At 58.1% G+C, this 20,713-nt stretch overlaps 10 non-coding genes and 1 pseudogene across 10 annotated transcripts; all 11 read right to left on the reverse strand.

The window, feature by feature from the left end:
- Positions 1 to 636: 636 nt before the first annotated feature.
- LOC148809642 (U2 spliceosomal RNA) lies at positions 637 to 827 on the reverse strand. Its single transcript, XR_016087342.1, has one exon. It is a non-coding gene; the product is annotated as a U2 spliceosomal RNA (small nuclear RNA).
- A 785-nt stretch (positions 828 to 1,612) lies between these two features.
- Positions 1,613 to 1,803, reverse strand: LOC148809643 (U2 spliceosomal RNA). Its single transcript, XR_016087343.1, has one exon. It is a non-coding gene; the product is annotated as a U2 spliceosomal RNA (small nuclear RNA).
- Positions 1,804 to 2,588: 785 nt separating this feature from the next.
- LOC148809644 (U2 spliceosomal RNA) lies at positions 2,589 to 2,779 on the reverse strand. The gene has a single exon (XR_016087344.1). It is a non-coding gene; the product is annotated as a U2 spliceosomal RNA (small nuclear RNA).
- Positions 2,780 to 3,620: 841 nt separating this feature from the next.
- LOC148809645 (U2 spliceosomal RNA) lies at positions 3,621 to 3,811 on the reverse strand. Its single transcript, XR_016087345.1, has one exon. It is a non-coding gene; the product is annotated as a U2 spliceosomal RNA (small nuclear RNA).
- Positions 3,812 to 4,602: 791 nt separating this feature from the next.
- LOC148809646 (U2 spliceosomal RNA) lies at positions 4,603 to 4,791 on the reverse strand. The gene has a single exon (XR_016087310.1). It is a non-coding gene; the product is annotated as a U2 spliceosomal RNA (small nuclear RNA).
- A 2,508-nt stretch (positions 4,792 to 7,299) lies between these two features.
- LOC148809647 (U2 spliceosomal RNA) lies at positions 7,300 to 7,510 on the reverse strand (annotated as a pseudogene).
- A 2,984-nt stretch (positions 7,511 to 10,494) lies between these two features.
- LOC148809648 (U2 spliceosomal RNA) lies at positions 10,495 to 10,687 on the reverse strand. Its single transcript, XR_016087307.1, has one exon. It is a non-coding gene; the product is annotated as a U2 spliceosomal RNA (small nuclear RNA).
- A 6,313-nt stretch (positions 10,688 to 17,000) lies between these two features.
- Positions 17,001 to 17,191, reverse strand: LOC148809649 (U2 spliceosomal RNA). Its single transcript, XR_016087346.1, has one exon. It is a non-coding gene; the product is annotated as a U2 spliceosomal RNA (small nuclear RNA).
- A 791-nt stretch (positions 17,192 to 17,982) lies between these two features.
- Positions 17,983 to 18,173, reverse strand: LOC148809650 (U2 spliceosomal RNA). Its single transcript, XR_016087347.1, has one exon. It is a non-coding gene; the product is annotated as a U2 spliceosomal RNA (small nuclear RNA).
- A 791-nt stretch (positions 18,174 to 18,964) lies between these two features.
- Positions 18,965 to 19,155, reverse strand: LOC148809651 (U2 spliceosomal RNA). Its single transcript, XR_016087348.1, has one exon. It is a non-coding gene; the product is annotated as a U2 spliceosomal RNA (small nuclear RNA).
- A 787-nt stretch (positions 19,156 to 19,942) lies between these two features.
- On the reverse strand, positions 19,943 to 20,133 carry LOC148809652 (U2 spliceosomal RNA). The gene has a single exon (XR_016087349.1). It is a non-coding gene; the product is annotated as a U2 spliceosomal RNA (small nuclear RNA).
- Between the last annotated feature and the right edge of the window lie 580 nt (positions 20,134 to 20,713).

Consider the following 20,713-nt stretch of genomic DNA (forward strand, 5'->3'; position numbering starts at 1 on the left):
GCCCGCCAGTCCCGGGCGGGGGCCCTGCTCTTTGATCTCCTGTCAACGGCCCGACAACGACCGCAGCCGCGGGGGGCGCCAGCCGGCCGGCCTCCTTAGCTTAGGCCCCTCCCACCAGCAGCAGCCGTGCCGAGTGAGCTGCAAGCGAAAGCGGACCGTCGGCACCTGCGGGCAGAGGCAAGGGGCAGCGCTCTCTCGGGAGGGACGGGGACACACACACACCTGCCTGCCTGCCGAAAAAAAGAAAGAAAAGGTGTATATACTAAGTTTTTTGGAGGGAAAACGGCCGGCTGTCGAAAGGGGCCCGCCTGCAAGGACGGGGACACACACACACACACACACACACACACACACACACACACACACACACACACAAGCCACGCCTGCCTCCCTGGAAAAAGGAGGAAAAAACTAAGTTTTTTGGAGGGAAAACGCACGGGAGCCGAAAAGGGGGCCGGCCTGCTTGCCGAGAGAGTCGAGGCGCGGGAAAGTGCACGGAGGGAGCACGGGAACGGGGAGGGGGAGAGAGAGAGACACAGAGACACACAGATGGACGAGAGACGAGACCGGAGAGGAAGGAGCTCCGGTCCACCTCGCTTGCTTGCTAGCTACGTCTGTCTTTTCACCGCTGAGAGAAGGTAGTGCACCGTTCCCGGAGGCGCTGCAATACCGGGCCGATGCGTGGAGAGGACGGAGCAAGCTCCTGATCCAGCTCCCTGTTCCAAAAATCCGTTTAATATGTGGTCCCCCGATGGGGGACGTATCAGATATTAAACTGATAAGAACAGATACTACACTTGATCTTAGCCAAAAGGCCGAGAAGCGATGCCCGACGCCGGCCTTGGGCGGGCGCGCGGGCGTCCGGCTGGCGCGCAGCGGCGCAGGCCGACGCCTCTGGAGCCCGGTCCGCACGCGGCTGCCGGCCGCCCGGACTCCGCTCTCCCCCTCTCTTGCCTGCCTGCTTGCTCGCCTGCCTGCCCGCCAGTCCCGGGCGGGGGCCCTGCTCTTTGATCTCCTGTCAACGGCCCGACAACGACCGCAGCCGCGGGGGGCGCCAGCCGGCCGGCCTCCTTAGCTTAGGCCCCTCCCACCAGCAGCAGCCGTGCCGAGTGAGCTGCAAGCGAAAGCGGACCGTCGGCACCTGCGGGCAGAGGCAAGGGGCAGCGCTCTCTCGGGAGGGACGGGGACACACACACACCTGCCTGCCTGCCGAAAAAAAGAAAGAAAAGGTGTATATACTAAGTTTTTTGGAGGGAAAACGGCCGGCTGTCGAAAGGGGCCCGCCTGCAAGGACGGGGACACACACACACACACACACACACACACACACACACACACACACACACACACAAGCCACGCCTGCCTCCCTGGAAAAAGGAGGAAAAAACTAAGTTTTTTGGAGGGAAAACGCACGGGAGCCGAAAAGGGGGCCGGCCTGCTTGCCGAGAGAGTCGAGGCGCGGGAAAGTGCACGGAGGGAGCACGGGAACGGGGAGGGGGAGAGAGAGAGACACAGAGACACACAGATGGACGAGAGACGAGACCGGAGAGGAAGGAGCTCCGGTCCACCTCGCTTGCTTGCTAGCTACGTCTGTCTTTTCACCGCTGAGAGAAGGTAGTGCACCGTTCCCGGAGGCGCTGCAATACCGGGCCGATGCGTGGAGAGGACGGAGCAAGCTCCTGATCCAGCTCCCTGTTCCAAAAATCCGTTTAATATGTGGTCCCCCGATGGGGGACGTATCAGATATTAAACTGATAAGAACAGATACTACACTTGATCTTAGCCAAAAGGCCGAGAAGCGATGCCCGACGCCGGCCTTGGGCGGGCGCGCGGGCGTCCGGCTGGCGCGCAGCGGCGCAGGCCGACGCCTCTGGAGCCCGGTCCGCACGCGGCTGCCGGCCGCCCGGACTCCGCTCTCCCCCTCTCTTGCCTGCCTGCTTGCTCGCCTGCCTGCCCGCCAGTCCCGGGCGGGGGCCCTGCTCTTTGATCTCCTGTCAACGGCCCGACAACGACCGCAGCCGCGGGGGGCGCCAGCCGGCCGGCCTCCTTAGCTTAGGCCCCTCCCACCAGCAGCAGCCGTGCCGAGTGAGCTGCAAGCGAAAGCGGACCGTCGGCACCTGCGGGCAGAGGCAAGGGGCAGCGCTCTCTCGGGAGGGACGGGGACACACACACACCTGCCTGCCTGCCGAAAAAAAGAAAGAAAAGGTGTATATACTAAGTTTTTTGGAGGGAAAACGGCCGGCTGTCGAAAGGGGCCCGCCTGCAAGGACGGGGACACACACACACACACACACACACACACACACACACACACACACACACACACAAGCCACGCCTGCCTCCCTGGAAAAAGGAGGAAAAAACTAAGTTTTTTGGAGGGAAAACGCACGGGAGCCGAAAAGGGGGCCGGCCTGCTTGCCGAGAGAGTCGAGGCGCGGGAAAGTGCACGGAGGGAGCACGGGAACGGGGAGGGGGAGAGAGAGAGACACAGAGACACACAGATGGACGAGAGACGAGACCGGAGAGGAAGGAGCTCCGGTCCACCTCGCTTGCTTGCTAGCTACGTCTGTCTTTTCACCGCTGAGAGAAGGTAGTGCACCGTTCCCGGAGGCGCTGCAATACCGGGCCGATGCGTGGAGAGGACGGAGCAAGCTCCTGATCCAGCTCCCTGTTCCAAAAATCCGTTTAATATGTGGTCCCCCGATGGGGGACGTATCAGATATTAAACTGATAAGAACAGATACTACACTTGATCTTAGCCAAAAGGCCGAGAAGCGATGCCCGACGCCGGCCTTGGGCGGGCGCGCGGGCGTCCGGCTGGCGCGCAGCGGCGCAGGCCGACGCCTCTGGAGCCCGGTCCGCACGCGGCTGCCGGCCGCCCGGACTCCGCTCTCCCCCTCTCTTGCCTGCCTGCTTGCTCGCCTGCCTGCCCGCCAGTCCCGGGCGGGGGCCCTGCTCTTTGATCTCCTGTCAACGGCCCGACAACGACCGCAGCCGCGGGGGGCGCCAGCCGGCCGGCCTCCTTAGCTTAGGCCCCTCCCACCAGCAGCAGCCGTGCCGAGTGAGCTGCAAGCGAAAGCGGACCGTCGGCACCTGCGGGCAGAGGCAAGGGGCAGCGCTCTCTCGGGAGGGACGGGGACACACACACACCTGCCTGCCTGCCGAAAAAAAGAAAGAAAAGGTGTATATACTAAGTTTTTTGGAGGGAAAACGGCCGGCTGTCGAAAGGGGCCCGCCTGCAAGGACGGGGACACACACACACACACACACACACACACACACACACACACACACACACACACAAGCCACGCCTGCCTCCCTGGAAAAAGGAGGAAAAAACTAAGTTTTTTGGAGGGAAAACGCACGGGAGCCGAAAAGGGGGCCGGCCTGCTTGCCGAGAGAGTCGAGGCGCGGGAAAGTGCACGGAGGGAGCACGGGAACGGGGAGGGGGAGAGAGAGAGACACAGAGACACACAGATGGACGAGAGACGAGACCGGAGAGGAAGGAGCTCCGGTCCACCTCGCTTGCTTGCTAGCTACGTCTGTCTTTTCACCGCTGAGAGAAGGTAGTGCACCGTTCCCGGAGGCGCTGCTACGTCTGTCTTTTCACCGCTGAGAGAAGGTAGTGCACCGTTCCCGGAGGCGCTGCAATACCGGGCCGATGCGTGGAGAGGACGGAGCAAGCTCCTGATCCAGCTCCCTGTTCCAAAAATCCGTTTAATATGTGGTCCCCCGATGGGGGACGTATCAGATATTAAACTGATAAGAACAGATACTACACTTGATCTTAGCCAAAAGGCCGAGAAGCGATGCCCGACGCCGGCCTTGGGCGGGCGCGCGGGCGTCCGGCTGGCGCGCAGCGGCGCAGGCCGACGCCTCTGGAGCCCGGTCCGCACGCGGCTGCCGGCCGCCCGGACTCCGCTCTCCCCCTCTCTTGCCTGCCTGCTTGCTCGCCTGCCTGCCCGCCAGTCCCGGGCGGGGGCCCTGCTCTTTGATCTCCTGTCAACGGCCCGACAACGACCGCAGCCGCGGGGGGCGCCAGCCGGCCGGCCTCCTTAGCTTAGGCCCCTCCCACCAGCAGCAGCCGTGCCGAGTGAGCTGCAAGCGAAAGCGGACCGTCGGCACCTGCGGGCAGAGGCAAGGGGCAGCGCTCTCTCGGGAGGGACGGGGACACACACACACCTGCCTGCCTGCCGAAAAAAAGAAAGAAAAGGTGTATATACTAAGTTTTTTGGAGGGAAAACGGCCGGCTGTCGAAAGGGGCCCGCCTGCAAGGACGGGGACACACACACACACACACACACACACACACACACACACACACACACACACACACACACAAGCCACGCCTGCCTCCCTGGAAAAAGGAGGAAAAAACTAAGTTTTTTGGAGGGAAAACGCACGGGAGCCGAAAAGGGGGCCGGCCTGCTTGCCGAGAGAGTCGAGGCGCGGGAAAGTGCACGGAGGGAGCACGGGAACGGGGAGGGGGAGAGAGAGAGACACAGAGACACACAGATGGACGAGAGACGAGACCGGAGAGGAAGGAGCTCCGGTCCACCTCGCTTGCTTGCTAGCTACGTCTGTCTTTTCACCGCTGAGAGAAGGTAGTGCACCGTTCCCGGAGGCGCTGCAATACCGGGCCGATGCGTGGAGAGGACGGAGCAAGCTCCTGATCCAGCTCCCTGTTCCAAAAATCCGTTTAATATGTGGTCCCCCGATGGGGGACGTATCAGATATTAAACTGATAAGAACAGATTTTTTTTTTTTTTTATTGCAAAATACAAAGGTCGTAAATCAAAACTCATTATAACCAAAAAAACCCCAAATATCATACCCAAATCTCAAATCCATTATCACATTCACATAAATTTCAACCAAAGTTACAAGTACCACGTACTGAATTCTAATAAACATAAAACAATACATACCCAACCCAGAATAACATACCCGTACAACAAGTCATGGTAACATAACATACTGAAAACTTGTCACAAACCAAACATTGTCTTTTTGCAAACAAAACATTACTATTCAAACTTAAAACCCAAAATCCCAACCCTATACCTCTTACACGTTTTAACCTGCCAAAAACCTTCATCCCCACAACCCACACAATCTCATTTCCATAATCCCACCCTTTATGCAAATCACCTCTTCCTCACTCTTATTCCTTTACGCTATCCTTCTCCACTCGCTTCTCTTTCTTCCAATCTGCCCACCACACCTTTCCCATTCTCTACAACTTTCTTCCTCCGCTTCTTTACTACCACAACATCCCCACTCAACTTCGCCGTTGCGTCTATCTTTACCGTCTCAGCATACTGACCACTCTCACTCGCATTATTTTTCCTTTGCTCCCCATTCTCCCTTATTTCCGTACACACTTCCTTAGCCCAACGCTCTCTAACAACACTCGCACTCCGAAAGCTTTCCACACCTTTTACCTCTCTCTCACTCATTACAACTCCACCCTCCACACTACTCCCACTATCCTGTCTACACTCTGTCTTCTGGTCCATAAACTCGGAACTTCCCTTTCTCTCCCCACAAGCTCTATAACTATGCCCATATTCCCCACAGAAAAAACATCGCACACAATCCTTTTCCATGTGAGTCTGCAATCCACATTGAGCACAAACCTTACATTCACACTCTCTCGCATAATGTCCAATACCCCAACACCTTCTACATGTTGTGGGCTGACCTGGATAAACCAGGGACCCCATTTCCGACCCTATTCTGAAATACCCGGGCGGATGCGACAACCCATCCGCAAAACGCATATCCCGGAACAGGCTTATCCAATAAGTCCGCTTTCCAGTCCAAACCCCTTCCCAATCCAGTTCTTTCTTCCCCGGTCCGTGTAAAATCCCGTACTTCTGCAAAAAACCAGCAATGTCTTCCTCCGACACAAAAGGGTCCGGCACAAAGACTGTCAAACGCTGCACATTGTCCGCAAACCAAGGTTCAAATCTGAAGAGGCTCAAAGGAGCCTCTCCTTTCCGTGCTTGCATCTTCTCCCATACATCACGTACCAAAGTCTCGGAAACCAATGTCACGTCAAAAATACCCTTATCACAAAAATCCTGCAAACAAAAAACCTCAGACATTTTTAAACCCAAACACTGCTTCAAAATCAAATCCTTAAACTCATCTCTTTTCCAGATTCCCAGTTCTCCTCGTCGTTGGAGTAAGAAACGGATAGAGTTCTTCCTCCGCTCCTTCCTCAGTCCAAAACGCCCAGCCATTGCTCCAGCCAACTCCAGCCAACGCTCTCAACACTCCGTCCAGGTAAACCGCCGTCGTCGTCGCCGTCTCGTTCTTTCTCCGCACACCGATTCTCCTCGTCAGCACTGCATCAGATCCTCAGCTCCACGCTCCACGATCCTGCTTCAATCCATCCAATCCATCCGGCCTCTCCTCGCCTTCCCGACCCCCTGGACTAAGACCTCGGAATTGCGGGCTTGCCGGCTTAAACCTTGATCTTAGCCAAAAGGCCGAGAAGCGATGCCCGACGCCGGCCTTGGGCGGGCGCGCGGGCGTCCGGCTGGCGCGCAGCGGCGCAGGCCGACGCCTCTGGAGCCCGGTCCGCACGCGGCTGCCGGCCGCCCGGACTCCGCTCTCCCCCTCTCTTGCCTGCCTGCTTGCTCGCCTGCCTGCCCGCCAGTCCCGGGCGGGGGCCCTGCTCTTTGATCTCCTGTCAACGGCCCGACAACGACCGCAGCCGCGGGGGGCGCCAGCCGGCCGGCCTCCTTAGCTTAGGCCCCTCCCACCAGCAGCAGCCGTGCCGAGTGAGCTGCAAGCGAAAGCGGACCGTCGGCACCTGCGGGCAGAGGCAAGGGGCAGCGCTCTCTCGGGAGGGACGGGGACACACACACACCTGCCTGCCTGCCGAAAAAAAGAAAGAAAAGGTGTATATACTAAGTTTTTTGGAGGGAAAACGGCCGGCTGTCGAAAGGGGCCCGCCTGCAAGGACGGGGAACACACACACACACACACACACACACACACACACACACACACACACACACACACACAAGCCACGCCTGCCTCCCTGGAAAAAGGAGGAAAAAACTAAGTTTTTTGGAGGGAAAACGCACGGGAGCCGAAAAGGGGGCCGGCCTGCTTGCCGAGAGAGTCGAGGCGCGGGAAAGTGCACGGAGGGAGCACGGGAACGGGGAGGGGGAGAGAGAGAGACACAGAGACACACAGATGGACGAGAGACGAGACCGGAGAGGAAGGAGCTCCGGTCCACCTCGCTTGCTTGCTAGCTACGTCTGTCTTTTCACCGCTGAGAGAAGGTAGTGCACCGTTCCCGGAGGCGCTGCAATACCGGGCCGATGCGTGGAGAGGACGGAGCAAGCTCCTGATCCAGCTCCCTGTTCCAAAAATCCGTTTAATATGTGGTCCCCCGATGGGGGACGTATCAGATATAAACTGATAAGAACAGATTTTTTTTTTTTTTTTTTTTTTTTTTTTTTTTTTTTTATTGCAAAATACAAAAAGCAAGATGACAAAAAATTCCCAAACCCAAAAATCAATGTACATTAAACTCAGGTATTCCATTAAAACCAAAACCTTAACATCAACAACATTATTCCATCCAACCCAGCATCATGCAATTATCAAAAAATTCCATATCTCCAAAGAAACATAACAATATTCCTTCACACAGGTGATCACAATCTGAAATACACCAAGCACCATAATCGTAACCTTAACACATCCATATTCACTAACCTTAAATCCCGGGCCCAAAGCCCCAATCTACATAAACCCTCCCCTTATGCTAATTACCACCCTCCCTTCCCAATTCCCCCTTTATCTCCCTCTCTATCCGATCTAACGTTTTACAAAAGTCATCCCTTATCAAATGACATTCCTCTTCCGTTCTCCCCCTTATCTTATAATGGACCGACAGCTTCTCATCCGTCACAAAATCAATGTGGCAGTCCTTGTATTTCCCCTGCATTTCTTCTATTGCAGCCCTACATTTCGTTTGGTTGTCCAAAGCCCACTGGTTCCACACTGGATGAACATTAACCCATACCTGCACATGACTAGCAACAGCCGCCGATTCCGAAGGCTGACCCCTTTGTACATCCCCCGCCTCCTGCCCTCTTACTTGCCCCTCCATCCCCCCTATTCCTGGCGTCCCAATCTCCCCAGTCTCCTCCCCCTTCCTCGATACCTCCACCGCTTGCGTACTAATCTCTCCCTCCCTCACCAATAATTCCCTCAGTTCCTCACCATCCTCCCCAAAATCTGTCCCCTGTGTTGCCCCAGAACCACTTCCCCCAGAGACCTCCATCTCACTTCCCACTACCGACTCCTCCACTGTCAAGGCAGCGTAGGAGTTTACGCTCTCAAACACCTTCTTCCCCCCCTTCACCTTCCGCTTTGTCCTGTCCTCCTCTGCAGCTGATTTCCTCTTGCCCTCCTTCCCTGCAACTGTAACCCATCCGCCGCCCATTTCGTCCCTCGTCGGTTGTTCCTCCTGTTCCACGTCCGTATCCGCTGTGCTCTCGGGGACCTCAGGAGCCGACCTCTTCCCGAGGGAGACTCCAGGACCGGAAACCTTCCGGACCCCCGACGGCCCCTCATCACCACTCCCCGCCACCTTGTCCAGAGCTCTCTCAATGTTCGACAGATGCTCCGCCAAACTGGGCGCAGCCGCCGTAGACACCGCTGCTGCGTAAGACCTGACCCGGTTAGTACACTTGCTATACATGTGACCCGTCCCCCCACACAAATTACATGTAATCTCCGCCGTGCAGTTGCTAACCACATGCCCCTCCACCCCACACCTTCTACAGATCATACTCGGACAATTCACAACAACATGCCCCTCTTTACCACACCTGCGGCAGCCACCTGGCTGACCTGGGTAAAACAAATATCCACGATTGGATCCGATCATAAAGGACGCAGGAGGATGTACCACAGCCCCTCCCAAGGCCGCATTGGACCGGAAGCGGGCTAAGTACTTCCGCCTGCAATTCCAATACCCCCCTGCGACCAAAACCTTGTGTCCCGGTCCTTGAATGTCCACAAATCTCCTCAAAAAAAACAGAATCTCCTCTTCCGGCACAAAGGGATTGAGCATATGCACCTGCAATGGCCTCAACTCCCTCTCAAACAAAGGTTCCAAATAAAACACATTCAACGGTTCACAGTCCTTAAGTGCCAAAGCCTTCTCCCAAACCTTCCTACAAATCACATCAGATGCAAAGGTAACATCAACAGTACCTTTCCCCAAAAAGTCCTGAAAACACAAAACATCCTCCACCTTCAACGAAAAAGTCCCAACCAAAATCCGACGTGCAAACACCGCTCGATCCAAAAAATCCCTTCCGACCTCCAAGTCTCGCAGCACGAACCGCACAGAGTCCCTCATCCGTCCCTCTCGGGACCGAGGGTCTCCCGCCGCCATTCCGCCACTCCGCTCGCCCATCACCGCCTCCACAGGAACAGGATCCCAGCAACCAGGTACCCTTCGACTCGTCTGCCTCCAACGTTCCCCTCGCTCAGCAGTCCTCCGGCCCGGATACTCAGCAACTCCGAATCCTCGTCAGCTCCTCGACAGCTCCTCGTCCGCTCCTCATCCGCTCCTCCCGTCGCCTTCCCGACCCCCTGGACTAAGACCTCGGAATTGCGGGCTTGCCGGCTTAAACCTTGATCTTAGCCAAAAGGCCGAGAAGCGATGCCCGACGCCGGCCTTGGGCGGGCGCGCGGGCGTCCGGCTGGCGCGCAGCGGCGCAGGCCGACGCCTCTGGAGCCCGGTCCGCACGCGGCTGCCGGCCGCCCGGACTCCGCTCTCCCCCTCTCTTGCCTGCCTGCTTGCTCGCCTGCCTGCCCGCCAGTCCCGGGCGGGGGCCCTGCTCTTTGATCTCCTGTCAACGGCCCGACAACGACCGCAGCCGCGGGGGGCGCCAGCCGGCCGGCCTCCTTAGCTTAGGCCCCTCCCACCAGCAGCAGCCGTGCCGAGTGAGCTGCAAGCGAAAGCGGACCGTCGGCACCTGCGGGCAGAGGCAAGGGGCAGCGCTCTCTCGGGAGGGACGGGGACACACACACACCTGCCTGCCTGCCGAAAAAAAGAAAGAAAAGGTGTATATACTAAGTTTTTTGGAGGGAAAACGGCCGGCTGTCGAAAGGGGCCCGCCTGCAAGGACGGGGACACACACACACACACACACACACACACACACACACACACACACACACACACACACAAGCCACGCCTGCCTCCCTGGAAAAAGGAGGAAAAAACTAAGTTTTTTGGAGGGAAAACGCACGGGAGCCGAAAAGGGGGCCGGCCTGCTTGCCGAGAGAGTCGAGGCGCGGGAAAGTGCACGGAGGGAGCACGGGAACGGGGAGGGGGAGAGAGAGAGACACAGAGACACACAGATGGACGAGAGACGAGACCGGAGAGGAAGGAGCTCCGGTCCACCTCGCTTGCTTGCTAGCTACGTCTGTCTTTTCACCGCTGAGAGAAGGTAGTGCACCGTTCCCGGAGGCGCTGCAATACCGGGCCGATGCGTGGAGAGGACGGAGCAAGCTCCTGATCCAGCTCCCTGTTCCAAAAATCCGTTTAATATGTGGTCCCCCGATGGGGGACGTATCAGATATTAAACTGATAAGAACAGATTTTTTTTTTTTTTTTTTATTACAAAAATACAAAATACAACAAACCAAAATCATTATCATCTGGAAACAATAGAACCCCAAACTACATAAAACTTACATAAACCGTTCATTAACATAATCCCGCCCCTTATGCAAAACCAGCCCCTCCCCAAATTCCCTATTGCTCCCATATTCTTAGAAATACAAATTACAGACACACAAGTCCCCTAAAGAACACAAACTGTACACCAGAATCACCCCAATGAAAACAACCCCTTCCAACGTTCTTTTGCCGCGGCGAAACCCCATCTCCGGATGTCCCACTGGATACGTCTGGCGACGTCGTGCCGCGCCTTCCAGGCAATGTTGTCTGCTGAGTCTCCCCTTCCGTGGCTGATCAACTCCTTCCGGGAGGCCCAAAGATAAAACTTAACAAGACTGATCACCAGCCACACTAGGAAAGCACGATTCCACTTGCGGGGCCCCGGGACACCTTTGAGAACTGTGTGGCTGGACAGCACCAAATCACCCATTACTCGTGAACACAAATCTCCACACAAACCCCACACCCTTTGTGCAAACACACACCCCCAGAACACATGCAGGACTGTTTCAGGCTCTAGACAATCCGGGCGAGGACACCTGTTGTGTCTGGAGAGACCATGGTTGTGGAGGGTCTCTCTAACGGGCAGGCGGTTCCAGAGGGCGAGCCAGTTTAGATCCCTGAGTCTGTTATCTAGGCCCGCGGGTTGGATTTGCCGCCAAGCCCTCTCTGAGACCCCAACCACCGCTGGGGTCGTCCTTGCCACCACTGCTTTGTACAAGGCCCTGTGGTCTAGTAAGGCCTGCCCTTCTCTGGCTTCAGGATGCCTTCTCAGCCACTTCCTAGCGTGCCCGTAGTGCGGGGGCAGTTGCTCAGCGCTGGGTGTCCTATTAGACCAGACCACAAGGTGCCTCACAGTGGCAGCCAGCCATAACCTTATAAAATAGACACACAGGTGGTCGGGGTCCTCGTGGAGGGTCTTGCACAGACCCGCCACGAACAGGGTGTCTAACTTAGCCGGCAAATCTGGGACGGTTCTCCCCCCTTCCTCAATTGGTCTGCACATCTCCACCCGGGCGATATACTCATATCCTCCGCCCCAAATGAAGCGGAAGACGGCTCTCACCAGGTCTCTTCTAAGGCAGACAGGCAGCGGAAACACCCTGGCCAGATATAGTAAAGTTGGCAGGACATCCACTTTCAAAACCAACACCTTACCAGAGTAGGACAGTGATCTGTCCTGCCACATACCCAATTTTTGGTTCACTTTCCGCAACCTGTCCTCCCAGTTCAACCTGGCGGAGTCGCCTGAGTGGAAACGGATGCCCAAGATCTTTACTGGGCCCGACTCCAGGGGGAGGCCGCCCACCTCTTCTCTCCTGTCCCTCCATTTGCCGAAGTACTTGACTGCGCACTTGTCCCTGTTTAAACGGGACCCAGTGCAGGCTGAGTGTTCGTCCAACAGTTCAAGTACCCGGCAAATACTACTGTCAGACGTCAGGAACAGGGAGATGTCATCGGCATACGCCGCGACCTTCACCTGTTCACCCCCGCTGCCTGGGACTACCACACCCTCGATCAGAGGGTCCTTACTTATCACGTGGAGGAGGGGCTCAGAGTAGAGGACGTAAAGCAGGGGAGACAGGGGGCACCCCTGCCTCACCCCGCACCCGACCGGCACTCCGGCCCCCACTCTCCCGTTGATACTCACCCGAGACACGACTCCGTTATACAGGGTCTGGATCCATCTGACGAAGGTGTGGCCCACGCCCAGCCGTATCAGCACCTCCCAGAGGAAAGCATGGTGGACCCTATCAAAAGCCTTACTCTGGTCGAGGCTGACCAGCATGAGCGCCAGTCCGCGGTCTTCTACCCATGCCACCGTGTCCCTGATGAGGTGGAGATTCCAAACGATCCTCCGGCCCTCGACACTGCAGGTCTGGTCTCTGCAGACCAGATCTGGCATAACCTTCCTCAGTCGATTACCCAGCACCTTAGCGAGGATCTTGTAATCGGTGCAAAGTAACTGGATCGGCCTCCAGTTTTCCAGATCGGTCTTCTCACCCTTTTTGAAGATGAGGGACAACACCCCAACCTTCATAGTTGTCCCCATCTCCCCTACCTGCAGTATCTCACCAAAGACCTCCATAAGCATCGGTTGTAACAGATCCCAAAAGGCAATGTAAAAATCTGTGGGCAGGCCGTCAAGCCCTGGGGCAGTTCCCTTACGCAGGCCGGCAGCCGCCGCTTTTAGCTCGGCGGCAGTCAGACTCCCCTCCAGGTCTGGGGCGACCTTAGTTCCCTCTCCAATGCCCGTCAACCAGTCCTCCCACCGGCTCGAGTCTACAGGTTTCTCTGCGAACAAGGACCTATAAAACTCCGAGGCACACTCCACCATCTGTTGCCCGTCGCTCGTCATCGTGCCGTCTGCCTGACGGAGGGCCTCGAAGCTGGTCCTTGCCTGCCTCGCTCGGACCGAGCCGAAGAAGTGGGACGAGCATTTTTCCTCGTTCTCAATCAGGTCGCCCTTCAACCTAAACAGGAAGTCTTTAGCCCTCGAAGACCAAAACTCTTTTAGACGAGTTCTGATCTCCGCGGCTTTAGCCGCATCGAAGGAACCGCCCCCGTTGAATGCCGCGTACACCGCCTCTAGCTCCCGTTGTAAACGGGCTAGAGTCTCCCTACCCACCGACTGCCTGTGCCGACAATAACTTATGGAGGCCTTGGCTATAGCCTTCTTGCAGGCTTCCCACCAAAGGACCGCCGTCGGGAAACTCCACCTCTTCCTCTGGAAGCTGCCCAGCAGGCTCGCTATCCGGGCTAGGTATTCTGCCTCGGACAGAACCTGCACGTTCAGCCTCCAGTACCGGGTCTTATAAGTGGAAGCCTCAGGGATCACGGTTACAGCCAGCAGGAGGTGATCAGAGAACCAAACTGGGCCAACCCGCCTAGCTTGGACTACACCCTTTAAGGTAGTAAAAATGTAGTCCAACCGCCTAAAACTGTCCCGCCCGTTGCTCCAGGTATAAACCTTAGAGGCAGGCCCAGTTCCCTCAAAACAGTCCTGCAAACGAAACCGGTGCATTAATTCGCACAAAACACTCACACCCGAACCACGCACATCACTCACATCGATGTTAAAATCACCCCCCACTAAGACGGAGCGATTAGTGAAGAGTAAAGGCTCAAGTGCTCTTAAAAAGGACGCCTGTAAGCGCCTTTCCGCCGGCCCGTACACGGCGACCAGCCGGACCCGCATTGTGTCCCATACCCCGTCTACCACTAGGAGGCGCCCAGGGACGACCGATGTGGCCTCACTAGCCACAAAGTTCGGCGATCCGCTGAGAATCCCCACTCCCGAGGAATGCACTCCCCCCACACTCCACCACGAGTCCCCTTTGCGCCAGTCGCTCTTAAAATCAAGAACATCCCTCTCCGACCCCAAGTGCGCTTCTTGAAGAAAACAAAAACTAAAACGTCTCTCGGCCAAGTCTTTAAAGACCGCAACACGTTTGATTTTATTTTTCAACCCCCTGACGTTGACCGAGCAGATGGTGTAATCCATGGGAAAGGAGAGGAAGTCTTACACTCAGGGTGCTCCAAGGGCCCATTCGGCATTCTTGGGGGGGGGTTCAACTTCACTGAAGTCAGCTCGGGGGATCTTCTGAACCGGTGCTGCTACCAGGGCTGAAAAACCCAGATAGCGACGGGGAGGCCGGGACAAAGGAAGACTCTCCGTCCGGACCTGACCTTCCGCTCAAAGGTATGGAGCCACTCTCATCTGAGTCGATTAAATTTTCAGGCTGGAAATTTAGCCCTGTTCCCATCGCCCCTTCTCCGGCCTGCTCGGCCCAGGAGGAGTGCGACTCAGTTGGGGGGGGGGGCCTGCCCCCTCCTCCTTCTTCTTCTGGCTGGGGGTTAGGTCTCTCCGCTTCTTCATCCATCTCTTCAACCTCCTGTTCTGGACCGGTGCCAGGTTCCTTCTGAGCTGGATCCTGTTCCAGTTCCTCTTCTTCCCTTGGACCTTCCACAGAGTCCCCGTCCACCCTGGTCTCGTCTCCCTCGACCGACACACTCTCAGGGCCCTCGGACTCACTATCAGAAGTCATGGAGTCTTCATCTGGGGGAGACCATGCTTCCTTGACTCTTTTGTCTCCATCCCATTCGCCATCTTCTTCTGAGGACTCTCTTTGTCTTTTACCCTTCTTTTCCTTCTTCTTATTCTTCTTCTTTTTGTTCTCCACAGGCGTCCACTCGCCGCCCGAGGATGCCTCTTCTCTGGCTCCCTCTTGTGGCGCCGCAGGTGTCAGACCATCAGCGGGAGGGTTCTGATGTTCCGTCTCCTCACCGTCCGCAGCTTCCTGGGGACTTGGTTCTGAATTTTCTGACGACGCACCTTCTCTTGTCCCCTGTTCCGCGGGGTCGTCTGCCAGGTAAGTAGGACCTTCGTCTTTCCTCCCCTGTGGTGTAGGAGTTCCTGCTTGCCCTTCCACCTCTCCCGAGACGACTGAGGCGAAGCTCCGGACCTTCTTTGGGCAATTCCTATACAGGTGGCCCTCCTCACCGCACAGGTTACACACCAAGGCGTGGTGGCACACCGCCGCCACGTGCCCGGTTCGGCCGCACCTCCTGCAGATCTCTGTCCTGCAATCCACCACCAGGTGCCCCTCCTGGCCACATCGTCTGCACGTTTTCGGTTGCCCCGGGTACATAAGGTAACCTCTATTGGGGCCAATGGTGAAGGTAGCCGGGGGGTGCAGCACGCCTCCAGGTGTCATCAAACAGGTCCGGAACCTCGCCATGTACCGCCATTTGGCCGTCCAGACGTTCTCCTCATCCATGACCTTTTTTCCTTCGCCTTGAAGATCTACAAATCTCTTTAGAAAGATAGAGACGATAGACTCTGGTACATTGCCATTAAACATATGGACAGTAATTGGCCGGAGTTCACGGGCGAACAGGGGTTCAATTACAAATTTTGCCAAGGGTTCCGTGTTTCTCAGAAGCTCTATCTTGTTCCATACCCTGATCACTTCAGGTTCCGAGGTTACCGTTAGATCGTAGAGGTTCCTGTTCTGAAAATCCTGAATGCACAGGATGTCTTCCTTCCTGACTCCTAACAAATCGAAAACTATTCTTCTCTCGAAGGTCCTCCTGACCATCCATTCTGCCGCATCTTCCTGGCTCTTCAATACGAAGCGCACCGTGCGCCGCATCTGCCCCTCACGGGACAGAGGGTGCCCGGCCGCCAGAGGGAAAGGCAACTCACCCTTCGCTGCCGTCATCTGGGAGCCCCACCTTCACCCCCTGGGCTCAACCCAGAGCGATTCCAGTGGTGGCTCAAGATCTTCCGGACTCCGCGGTCTTCAAAGGGTGTCTTCCGCCTGGTTGCCGCCTTGTTGCCTTCCTCGTAATGGAGTCCCCTCCGGTAGGGTCCGCCGCTCTCCCCGTCCTCCGCCCTTCTCGTCTTTTGGTAAGCCCTCCAGCCGCGGTCAAGCCACGCGCTTTTGGATCTTGGCCAAAAGGCCGAGAAGCGATGCCCGACGCCGGCCTTGGGCGGGCGCGCGGGCGTCCGGCTGGCGCGCAGCGGCGCAGGCCGACGCCTCTGGAGCCCGGTCCGCACGCGGCTGCCGGCCGCCCGGACTCCGCTCTCCCCCTCTCTTGCCTGCCTGCTTGCTCGCCTGCCTGCCCGCCAGTCCCGGGCGGGGGCCCTGCTCTTTGATCTCCTGTCAACGGCCCGACAACGACCGCAGCCGCGGGGGGCGCCAGCCGGCCGGCCTCCTTAGCTTAGGCCCCTCCCACCAGCAGCAGCCGTGCCGAGTGAGCTGCAAGCGAAAGCGGACCGTCGGCACCTGCGGGCAGAGGCAAGGGGCAGCGCTCTCTCGGGAGGGACGGGGACACACACACACCTGCCTGCCTGCCGAAAAAAAGAAAGAAAAGGTGTATATACTAAGTTTTTTGGAGGGAAAACGGCCGGCTGTCGAAAGGGGCCCGCCTGCAAGGACGGGGACACACACACACACACACACACACACACACACACACACACACACACACACACACACACACAAGCCACGCCTGCCTCCCTGGAAAAAGGAGGAAAAAACTAAGTTTTTTGGAGGGAAAACGCACGGGAGCCGAAAAGGGGGCCGGCCTGCTTGCCGAGAGAGTCGAGGCGCGGGAAAGTGCACGGAGGGAGCACGGGAACGGGGAGGGGGAGAGAGAGAGACACAGAGACACACAGATGGACGAGAGACGAGACCGGAGAGGAAGGAGCTCCGGTCCACCTCGCTTGCTTGCTAGCTACGTCTGTCTTTTCACCGCTGAGAGAAGGTAGTGCACCGTTCCCGGAGGCGCTGCAATACCGGGCCGATGCGTGGAGAGGACGGAGCAAGCTCCTGATCCAGCTCCCTGTTCCAAAAATCCGTTTAATATGTGGTCCCCCGATGGGGGACGTATCAGATATTAAACTGATAAGAACAGATACTACACTTGATCTTAGCCAAAAGGCCGAGAAGCGATGCCCGACGCCGGCCTTGGGCGGGCGCGCGGGCGTCCGGCTGGCGCGCAGCGGCGCAGGCCGACGCCTCTGGAGCCCGGTCCGCACGCGGCTGCCGGCCGCCCGGACTCCGCTCTCCCCCTCTCTTGCCTGCCTGCTTGCTCGCCTGCCTGCCCGCCAGTCCCGGGCGGGGGCCCTGCTCTTTGATCTCCTGTCAACGGCCCGACAACGACCGCAGCCGCGGGGGGCGCCAGCCGGCCGGCCTCCTTAGCTTAGGCCCCTCCCACCAGCAGCAGCCGTGCCGAGTGAGCTGCAAGCGAAAGCGGACCGTCGGCACCTGCGGGCAGAGGCAAGGGGCAGCGCTCTCTCGGGAGGGACGGGGACACACACACACCTGCCTGCCTGCCGAAAAAAAGAAAGAAAAGGTGTATATACTAAGTTTTTTGGAGGGAAAACGGCCGGCTGTCGAAAGGGGCCCGCCTGCAAGGACGGGGACACACACACACACACACACACACACACACACACACACACACACACACACACACACACAAGCCACGCCTGCCTCCCTGGAAAAAGGAGGAAAAAACTAAGTTTTTTGGAGGGAAAACGCACGGGAGCCGAAAAGGGGGCCGGCCTGCTTGCCGAGAGAGTCGAGGCGCGGGAAAGTGCACGGAGGGAGCACGGGAACGGGGAGGGGGAGAGAGAGAGACACAGAGACACACAGATGGACGAGAGACGAGACCGGAGAGGAAGGAGCTCCGGTCCACCTCGCTTGCTTGCTAGCTACGTCTGTCTTTTCACCGCTGAGAGAAGGTAGTGCACCGTTCCCGGAGGCGCTGCAATACCGGGCCGATGCGTGGAGAGGACGGAGCAAGCTCCTGATCCAGCTCCCTGTTCCAAAAATCCGTTTAATATGTGGTCCCCCGATGGGGGACGTATCAGATATTAAACTGATAAGAACAGATACTACACTTGATCTTAGCCAAAAGGCCGAGAAGCGATGCCCGACGCCGGCCTTGGGCGGGCGCGCGGGCGTCCGGCTGGCGCGCAGCGGCGCAGGCCGACGCCTCTGGAGCCCGGTCCGCACGCGGCTGCCGGCCGCCCGGACTCCGCTCTCCCCCTCTCTTGCCTGCCTGCTTGCTCGCCTGCCTGCCCGCCAGTCCCGGGCGGGGGCCCTGCTCTTTGATCTCCTGTCAACGGCCCGACAACGACCGCAGCCGCGGGGGGCGCCAGCCGGCCGGCCTCCTTAGCTTAGGCCCCTCCCACCAGCAGCAGCCGTGCCGAGTGAGCTGCAAGCGAAAGCGGACCGTCGGCACCTGCGGGCAGAGGCAAGGGGCAGCGCTCTCTCGGGAGGGACGGGGACACACACACACCTGCCTGCCTGCCGAAAAAAAGAAAGAAAAGGTGTATATACTAAGTTTTTTGGAGGGAAAACGGCCGGCTGTCGAAAGGGGCCCGCCTGCAAGGACGGGGACACACACACACACACACACACACACACACACACACACACACACACACACACACACACAAGCCACGCCTGCCTCCCTGGAAAAAGGAGGAAAAAACTAAGTTTTTTGGAGGGAAAACGCACGGGAGCCGAAAAGGGGGCCGGCCTGCTTGCCGAGAGAGTCGAGGCGCGGGAAAGTGCACGGAGGGAGCACGGGAACGGGGAGGGGGAGAGAGAGAGACACAGAGACACACAGATGGACGAGAGACGAGACCGGAGAGGAAGGAGCTCCGGTCCACCTCGCTTGCTTGCTAGCTACGTCTGTCTTTTCACCGCTGAGAGAAGGTAGTGCACCGTTCCCGGAGGCGCTGCAATACCGGGCCGATGCGTGGAGAGGACGGAGCAAGCTCCTGATCCAGCTCCCTGTTCCAAAAATCCGTTTAATATGTGGTCCCCCGATGGGGGACGTATCAGATATTAAACTGATAAGAACAGATACTACACTTGATCTTAGCCAAAAGGCCGAGAAGCGATGCCCGACGCCGGCCTTGGGCGGGCGCGCGGGCGTCCGGCTGGCGCGCAGCGGCGCAGGCCGACGCCTCTGGAGCCCGGTCCGCACGCGGCTGCCGGCCGCCCGGACTCCGCTCTCCCCCTCTCTTGCCTGCCTGCTTGCTCGCCTGCCTGCCCGCCAGTCCCGGGCGGGGGCCCTGCTCTTTGATCTCCTGTCAACGGCCCGACAACGACCGCAGCCGCGGGGGGCGCCAGCCGGCCGGCCTCCTTAGCTTAGGCCCCTCCCACCAGCAGCAGCCGTGCCGAGTGAGCTGCAAGCGAAAGCGGACCGTCGGCACCTGCGGGCAGAGGCAAGGGGCAGCGCTCTCTCGGGAGGGACGGGGACACACACACACCTGCCTGCCTGCCGAAAAAAAGAAAGAAAAGGTGTATATACTAAGTTTTTTGGAGGGAAAACGGCCGGCTGTCGAAAGGGGCCCGCCTGCAAGGACGGGGACACACACACACACACACACACACACACACACACACACACACACACACACACACAAGCCACGCCTGCCTCCCTGGAAAAAGGAGGAAAAAACTAAGTTTTTTGGAGGGAAAACGCACGGGAGCCGAAAAGGGGGCCGGCCTGCTTGCCGAGAGAGTCGAGGCGCGGGAAAGTGCACGGAGGGAGCACGGGAACGGGGAGGGGGAGAGAGAGAGACACAGAGACACACAGATGGACGAGAGACGAGACCGGAGAGGAAGGAGCTCCGGTCCACCTCGCTTGCTTGCTAGCTACGTCTGTCTTTTCACCGCTGAGAGAAGGTAGTGCACCGTTCCCGGAGGCGCTGCAATACCGGGCCGATGCGTGGAGAGGACGGAGCAAGCTCCTGATCCAGCTCCCTGTTCCAAAAATCCGTTTAATATGTGGTCCCCCGATGGGGGACGTATCAGATATTAAACTGATAAGAACAGATACTACACTTGATCTTAGCCAAAAGGCCGAGAAGCGATGCCCGACGCCGGCCTTGGGCGGGCGCGCGGGCGTCCGGCTGGCGCGCAGCGGCGCAGGCCGACGCCTCTGGAGCCCGGTCCGCACGCGGCTGCCGGCCGCCCGGACTCCGCTCTCCCCCTCTCTTGCCTGCCTGCTTGCTCGCCTGCCTGCCCGCCAGTCCCGGGCGGGGGCCCTGCTCTTTGATCTCCTGTCAACGGCCCGACAACGACCGCAGCCGCGGGGGGCGCCAGCCGGCCGGCCTCCTTAGCTTAGGCCCCTCCCACCAGCAGCAGCCGTGCCGAGTGAGCTGCAAGCGAAAGCGGACCGTCGGCACCTGCGGGCAGAGGCAAGGGGCAGCGCTCTCTCGGGAGGGACGGGGACACACACACACCTGCCTGCCTGCCGAAAAAAAGAAAGAAAAGGTGTATATACTAAGTTTTTTGGAGGGAAAACGGCCGGCTGTCGAAAGGGGCCCGCCTGCAAGGACGGGGACACACACACACACACACACACACACACACACACACACACACACACACACACACACACACAAGCCACGCCTGCCTCCCTGGAAAAAGGAGGAAAAAACTAAGTTTTTTG

The sequence above is a fragment of the Atractosteus spatula genome, unplaced genomic scaffold, assembly GCF_055471065.1.
Source record: "Atractosteus spatula isolate fAtrSpa1 unplaced genomic scaffold, fAtrSpa1.hap1 Scaffold_124, whole genome shotgun sequence".
Taxonomy (NCBI): Eukaryota; Metazoa; Chordata; class Actinopteri; order Semionotiformes; family Lepisosteidae; genus Atractosteus; species Atractosteus spatula.